Below are 8,340 nucleotides of genomic sequence, written 5' to 3' on the forward strand. Positions count from 1 at the left end.
AAGTGAACACCATAAGGCTTTTTCCCTTTCCCTTTTTTTTTTTTTATTCAGTTCAGGATCTACACAACTTTAAAGAAAATTTGTTAGAAAACACTAACTGAATTATATTTTAAATGTGAAAGTAGTCTTCATAAACTTATATTATATGCTTTGTTGTTTATATACATTAGTTGTCATCAACCTTCACTTGAGTTACATCAAACACAAGGACTATTTGGGTAGTTTACAGACTCCCAAAGCTGGTTACTTTTCTGGTGCTGGCATTCTAACAACTTCAGCTGCTGATTAGTCTTCAAGTAAGATGGCTGCTGTCGATGATAAATTGTGCACAATTTAGTTTGCAGCTTAGTGAGTTAATTTCAGAGTCCCCGCAGAGTGTTTGAATGGCTGCCATCTGGTCCTGCTGATGTTGGTGATGTATAATTTATTGACATACTTCATCATCGCTAACTTAAAAGGCTGTCTAGCATAAAGCCTTACTTCTTATGCCACAACTCTCACAGTAAATGAGTGTTACCCTGTGGCTGTCAGCCCTGAAGAGCTATGTGTCTTTTTGCAATCTTCCCAGTTCCCAGTATTAACATACTGATGTACCAAGAGAGCTTTACCCTAATACTCCTGTAAGAAACATTTTTTTCTGATTATTTTATTTTAGTAAGTACTTTTTCACACTCACTGTTGACACTGTACAAATAATGGATGACAAGGGACCAATGATTAGTCACTCTATGAGCTGTCCACTATTCATTGATATCTTGTATACTGTATTTTTTCTTTCCCTTCATTTCTTACCTTCACTAAGTTGTGGGCCATCAGTTTCTTCTCCATATTTGCTAGCCTTATACTTTAGCTGTCACCTTCCCACACTCCAGCATTCAAGATTTTCATATATTATTTGCCACTTTTAAATTTGAAAATGACAATTGCCAGACATGAGTGTTAATAATGGCTAGAACAATTAACCTTAAGAAATAGTATTACTATAAATAAATGGTAATAACAAAATGATTTAGACATAAACTTATCCCCACATTAAACAATGAAAGTAAGACAATAAAGATTCGATCAAGGTTTGGGGTGAAATCTAGTCTGAGGACACAAATGTGCTAAATTTGTATGTAGACTCATTTTGTTGACTTGTTTTGTTTAGTGACAGAGGCACTCTGAGTAGCCCTGCTGTACTGCCAGGTTTGCTTCTTATTGTTTTGCCAAATTTTATATCTTATGTTATTATTTTAATTTCTGCCCATTATGGGTAATATTTGGATAGGTGAATTTTTTTTTAATTTACTTCTTTTTTGTTTGTTTCATTTGTTCTTTGTTATTGTTTTGTTTTGTTTTGTTTTTGAGACAGAGCTTCATTGTAGCTTTGGAGACTGTCCTCGAGCTCAAATACACACATGTATGTATATATGTATGAATGTATGTATGTAGCATGCATATATATTTGTGTGTATGTATATGGGTATAAGTATATATTTCTAAATAAAACCTGCTGAGACCATATAATATGACTTGTATTTCTTCAGTGCTGATCTTTTGGCAATGAATAACCAACTTCAGCCCCTGTGGGCTTTTCCTCATATAGTTTGTCATGTTTGGTGTTATTGTTTTTTTTTTTTTTTGCCAACATGGTTGTATTACATGGAAAGAATTATCTCCTGGTCAATAATGGTTGATTTTTTCCTAAACATGTTTGCCACTATGACATATACAGCCACATCTTGCCAAGCAGATTGGTTTGATTGAAGGCAGTGACTCACCAGCCTAGGCACAGAGTAAGCACCTGTCTAAAACCCAAAGCAAACCAAAAACATTTAAAAAAATGAAGGTATTAACTGGAGAAATTCATGTCACAGCACATCTTTGTTGGATTATTGTCTACTCTGTAATCTAAGAAAGGAAGAAAAGTACTTTAATGCCGGAAGAGGTATTTATTTAAAATTAACAAACAAATTTGAATTTCTTATGTATATGTACGTGTGTGTGTGTGTGTGTGTGTGTGTGTGTATGTATGTGCGCGCACATGTCTTTTAGTTGTCTGTTTGGTTTTGTTTTTCAAGACAGGGTTTCTCTGTGTAGCCTTAGCTGTCCTGGAACTCACTCTGTAGACCAGACTGCCCATGAATGCAGAGATCCACCTGCCTCTGCCTCTTGAGTGTTGGGTTTAAATGTATGTGCCACTAAACCAGGCATCTTTTATGTGTTTAGTTTCCAACATACTTATTTTTACTACAGTGCAAGCAAGTATATGTTTTATTTTGACACAGATTTTAATGTGTTTGATAAATACATGCTATATTTTAGAAGCAGTATTCATTTTAATTAGGATTTAGTAATAATTTGTTCCTCTTAGAGTGTGTATATTGAATTCTAATTACTTCTCCTCTAACACTTCTTATCACTCTCCTACCCCAAATAATCAGAATTCCTTCCTACAAATCCCTTATGGGCACACAATTGAAGACAATAACTCACCTTATTGCAGAATCTATCAGTAGACAATAGATTAGCACAGAAGGGTAGTCCCATAAGCCTCTTCTTTACCCATGACTGATTGTTGATGGAGCCTGTGATGTGCAGGCACAGTACAGGCAATCACAGTGGGTGTGAGTTCACAGTTGCAATTACTGTGTATTACCTAGAAGTTATAACTTCATAACATTTCTCCCTAACTCCCAGACCTAAATAGCAATTCTCATCTTTTATTCTCTGAATACTTGGAATTTATTTTCCCATAAAGATTTTCATGAAAAATAATGTCACCTTTCCTACTTACACTTTCACAAATTATACAGTTCATAATTTACTACCTATAATAAACAGAAGTGAGTTTTGTTGTTGCCCTGTTTCCTATTTCCAGAAGTATGAACGTTGCTTAACTTGTCAGATACAATCTTGGTTATGTTTTACTGCATTGGCTTTAACAAGAATTAGCAGTTAGCTCATAAAGTAATTGTTATTACATACTTATAATTTTATTTCCCTACATAGGCTAAAGGAGCATAAGCTTTTTAGAATATACAATATTCAATGGATTTGAATTTGTTCAGTAATTGAAAATAAATTTAATATACACTAAAATTAAATAACCATTAAGAATTAATAGCCTATAGCCTATATGTCAGGAGTTGGCAATATCTTTTGTATAGTCCAAGTCAGTTAGTATTTTAAGTGGTGAGGTCAAATGGTGTTGTCTATCACTGTAGAATGAAAACATTCACAGAAAGTTCATACATATTCAGGTGTCCTAAATCCCAGTAAACTTTATTTATGCAAAGAAGCTCCCACAGAGCTGACAAGTAGCTTTTGTAGCTATTACATTATTTTCATTATTTTTGTTAAAGTTTCTTATGTTGAGTGTGAGTATATATTACATTTTAATAAAATATAAATGAATACTAAAACTGAATAATAACAAATAGTATATATATTACAAATATGATCATGAGAAAGGTCAAATATTTATTATTTAGCAATTAAAATTACATGGGAAATACAACAGCAGCAATTCCCCTGAAATTTGAAAACTACAACACAATAATGCATATTAAAGTTATTTTTCTGGGGAATACAGATGTACCATGGCATTCATTTATTAGCAGGCTTTATTCACTATGTGTCTCAAAAATGTTCTTATCACTACTTTATTCTACTCTTCTTACTTGGGGGAAAATTGGAATTCATTTCCATCTATACAACAAACCTGACTTGCATTTTAGAAATCTTATCTCGTGTAGATCAGCAATGCTGGAAAGAGAAGTGGACTCTGAGGAACTGCACATCAGAATTGTGAACCTTCTGAAAGCTCAAGAGTTTTCTTCTCAGACAGAACTATTCAGACAAACTCCAGTGAAAACAGTGAATATTTCATCTTCTCTAAATATGAGGTCGTCACACAGTTAATCTCATTGAACCTCAGTTTTATCAGATGAAGACAGGAAATGCTGAATCCACCTATTGAGTTTCTTACAATGATAGAAGGGTCACTCAAATGTCCTAAATTAGAGTCCATGAATAATATGGTTAATCTCTGTTTTTGGTCTCTACTTTATTCACTAGAGAGATTCCCAAGGGCAATTTTTGTATCTTTCCCTCTCTCTATTTTTTTTTTTAAAAATTCATTGTAAAATGCTTGTACTAAGATTTTTAGTTCACACATCTTAAAGTCTTTTCAGCACAAAATGGCAATATAGTAATCCCTATGAGAAATATGCCCATAAAAATTAAAGTCAATTTAATTATATTTTACGAATTATTTTCAAACTCAAACTCACAAGTCAAAACATTAGATTAGTTTTCAAAATTGAGAGGCCATGTGTATATCACACACTAAAGGATTTTATAAATGACAATTAGATTGGTTCTGTCAGAACTGCTCCATTTCTGTTCAGGTTCATGTCACTCTGCCCTATGTCACTGAACCATCTGAAAAGCACATGCCCCTCCATCACTCAGAACATAATCCTTTATTCTATGTTTCTGACCCTGGCCTTCTTTCTCTAAAAAGTTGACCCAATCACATAGAAAATCCTTACAATACAAAATACATGCATTTTTTATAAGCTGGTATCATTGCATGGGTAGTTAAAGGTATAAAGCCTCTAAGTTACAGAAAGCAAATTCAGAAATTACAAAGATGAGGATATCTTTGGGTTTTGTTGTGTTAGTAGAATGAGGTTATAACCTGAATATCATTTGCAAGTGTAGATTTGCTTTGTTTCTTTTTTCAAAAAATAAATTCTTTCATATCCCATCAGTGTACATTGTAGTCAGAATTGGACTACCAGCTCAATGACACATAGATTTTTTATTAATTATGAAAGTTTGGCCTTAGCTTAGGCTTATTCCCATCTTGCTCTTATAGCTTAAATTAACCTGTTTATATTACATTACATTCCTTAACTCTACCTCATACTGTCTGTCCCACTTACCCCTGTGTCATGATTGCAAATTCCCCACTTCTCAGATTCATCCCATGAGTTCCTTTGTCTTCCCAGAAGTTCTGCCTATCCTTTAATGCCTAGCTATTGACCATTTAGCTCTTAAATGTTGTGATTATTCCACAACATTTCCCCCTTTTGTCTAAAGAAAAGAAAAGGCTTTAACTCTATCACAATGAAACTGTATACCATAAGAACAATTTTCACGTAAAATTACATTCACAAGGTCCAGGACATTTGTATTTGGCAACTTTGGAAGAAGTATTTTATATATATCCTATCTTAGTAAGTCTAAAGTTTTGTAACTAAATCACATTCTATCATAACTTGTATTACCAATCTAAGAATATCTTTTTAGTCCTAAAAAAATTTCTTAAACAACTTAAGCTTTTATGTCCCTCAAACTTTATATATTTACACCTCTTTTGAGAGTTTTTTATTTTCATTTTCTAATTTGGTAACAAAGAGTACAGTAAAACTATAGCTTTCTAGTCTTCAACCCCCATCAGAGAAATGAAAATGATAAAATATCACCTGAGTTAACAGGAAGTACAGAACAAGCAGCTTCCAAAAGCACAAAAATATCAGAGATAGCTGGCTGCCTGTATAGTCATCTAAGATTCCTCTGCAGTGTAGGGGAATCCATCTTTGGCCTGCATGTCTAGAATATCTGACAGATTTTTCTATAAAGGTGAAAAAAAATTTTTTGAGACAGGGTTTCTCTGTGTAGCTTTGGAGCCTATCCTGGCACTCTCTCTGGAGACCAGGCTGGCCTCGAGCTCACAGAGATCCACCTGCCTCTGCCTCCTGAGTGCTGGGATTAAAGGCGTGTGCCACTAACACCAGGCTAGGTGGAATTTTTTTAAAAGGATTTTTATACTATATTTTAAAAACCAAAAAAAAATAAAAAAGTGATCCATCAACATATATCTCAGAAGTCCATCCAAGAGTCTCAGTGTCCAACAGCCATGGAGGCTGACGCCTGTGTCATTGCTCAGTGTACAGCTGGTGTAAGGATCATGGAGGTGACTTTAGGTTACAATCAAACTTGTTCTGCCAGATCCAAGACCCTGAATTTATCCAAATTGTAGAAACATGCTTTAACCACCAGTCCACCAAAATACCTCCCATTGAGATCAACAACAGCTTTAATTGCTGATTCAGCTCTCTCAAATTCTAAAAATATCTGTACTGCTTCATCATCAGAAGCACCAGGAATCTCAAATATCACACATTTCCCATACTTTGCCATATTTTTCACATTCTTCCTTGGTTTCAACTTCCAAGTCTTCATCAACCTTTCCTACACCAACCATGTTCCTCAGCAGGACCACTTTAGGAGGGCACTTAAGTTTTTCAGTTAATGGATTTGAATCCGACTTCTTGGATGCATCCTGAGACTCTCTCTTCTCCTTTGCATCACCCACAATGATATTGCCGCCCCACTTGCTGGTCTTCTCCACCGACAGTGCAGTAATTAGGCCTTGCTCATGTTTCCCCAGCCCCTGGCCTTCCTGGAAGCCATACTTCTGCATGATATTATGAGCCGCTGTGCCACCATGTTAGCAAGGAAGGAGTTGCTGGGGCCAGTTTGAGATCTTGGTCTATCTGGCTCCTCATATACTGGGGGAGGAATAGCAGCTTTGGAAGACTGATCGAGATCTTGAGTCCTCTTCAGAAGGAAAATCTCGTGGTAGCTCCTTGTCTTTCTCTACAAGAGAAGTAGGTGGGGACAATGGCAGCTCCTCCCATACTTCTTTTTCTCCGATCTCGCTCATAATCTTCATCTTAATCAGAATCTGGGTCTGGTCACCTAGAAAATCCGCTGGCTTCATGCCTGTCTTTACGCCTCTTTTCTCTTTCTTCTATTTTCTTCTGTCTTTCCAGCTCCCGTTGCCTCTGTCACTCCTCTCTCTGGTGCTTCACTACTTTCTCATAATCATTATGAAACATAGGATCATATTCATCAGCTAAGGGAATCAGAACTTCTCCTGCAGAAAACCCACTGGGAACAGGGTCCTTCAGCCCAGCTGCTACGTGAGGTGGTGTGTCTACAGTCTGCCGGTCATCTGAGGAGCCTCCTCGCTTTAGGTCGATGACTGGGGCAAGGGCTGTACTTTGTTTTATCGGTTGACTCTTGGCTTGAGTGAGAGCTGCCTTCTTCACCTGAAGCTGAGACTGCAGAAGCTTGAAGTTTTCGGACCAGCCTTCGGTTTTTGAGTCACTGATCTCCACTCCCAGGTCATCATATAGGGACATCTTTTTGGTTTAATGACGGCCTTCCGAGACGATTCTGCCCATGGGCCAAGACGGTGGCAGCATGGAGCCCGGCCGCCCTGAGCGGAAGCCTGCCAACCACTGGAGCCCGCTGCGGTGCCCACCCTCGGCCATTTCCGCAGGGTGATCCCACCAGGCGGGGTGAGAGAGCGGAGGCTCTAAAGGTGGAATTTTGAAGGAATTTCCTATCTTGTCTTGGCAAAGTTTGGCAGTAACTCCCATTGTGTCCTGCTTGTCCAATTTAGACAGCATACTGTCAGACGCCAAGGAAAGGGCAGTTTTTTCCCAATGGCTAGCTTTGCCTCATTGAAAACAAACTCCATATGGAGATTCTTTGATGCCCATCATATTCTCTGAAATAGATTGGTCCTATCAGGAGCAGCATATATCACAGTCATGAAAATTCTTATGTTATTAAAACATTTACCTGAAGTCCTGGCTAGAGTAATTCGTAGGGAAGGACCATCTTAGCTAAATGGATTTAAGCTGTTCTGGAAGCAGGTTTTTTTTTTTTTTTTTTTTTTTTTTTTTTTTGAGGAAACTGCAACAGAGGCCTTCTGAGAGGTTAGATCTCCTGAGCTACTTTTCTTCTCCTCTCTCTCTCTCTCTCTCTCTCTCTCTCTCTCTCTCTCTCTCTCTCTCTCCTTTCTGAAAATACACAAACTTTTAAAGAAGTTAACATACATATTTGCCATAGCACAAGTATGGAACAGGCAGTGTGCAGAAATCAGCTAAAGATGATTTTCTGCTCTATGTTTGAGCAAGTAAAAGGCATCTGTCAACTTTATAAGTCTATTTGGACTCTTTAACTAAACTATCATCAGGACTCTGTAGCCAACAAGATTTACCATACTTCATCCATTCTCAGAGCTTTCCCATGCTGATATATTACCTGTCTTATAGTTTTTCTTCATCTCATCCTTCATACCTGTAGCCAAGATTTCAGGATGTCTCCTTGTCAAATCTGGTCTTCATTAATTTTGAAGAAAACCATATTTTTTTGTTTCCTGTGGGAACAAAGGTATAACCTCTCCCCCAAACGCAATATATCCCCTGAGTTCCATTCTGAAGTTAAGACATTCTTTAAATATGTTGGCTGGTTTAATTCTGTTTTTCCCAT

At 36.8% G+C, this 8,340-nt stretch overlaps 1 pseudogene; it reads right to left on the reverse strand.

The window, feature by feature from the left end:
* Positions 1–5,849: 5,849 nt before the first annotated feature.
* Positions 5,850–7,220, reverse strand: LOC100770529 (annotated as a pseudogene).
* Between the last annotated feature and the right edge of the window lie 1,120 nt (positions 7,221–8,340).

This window comes from Cricetulus griseus, chromosome 2, assembly GCF_003668045.3.
Source record: "Cricetulus griseus strain 17A/GY chromosome 2, alternate assembly CriGri-PICRH-1.0, whole genome shotgun sequence".
NCBI classification, from domain to species: Eukaryota; Metazoa; Chordata; class Mammalia; order Rodentia; family Cricetidae; genus Cricetulus; species Cricetulus griseus.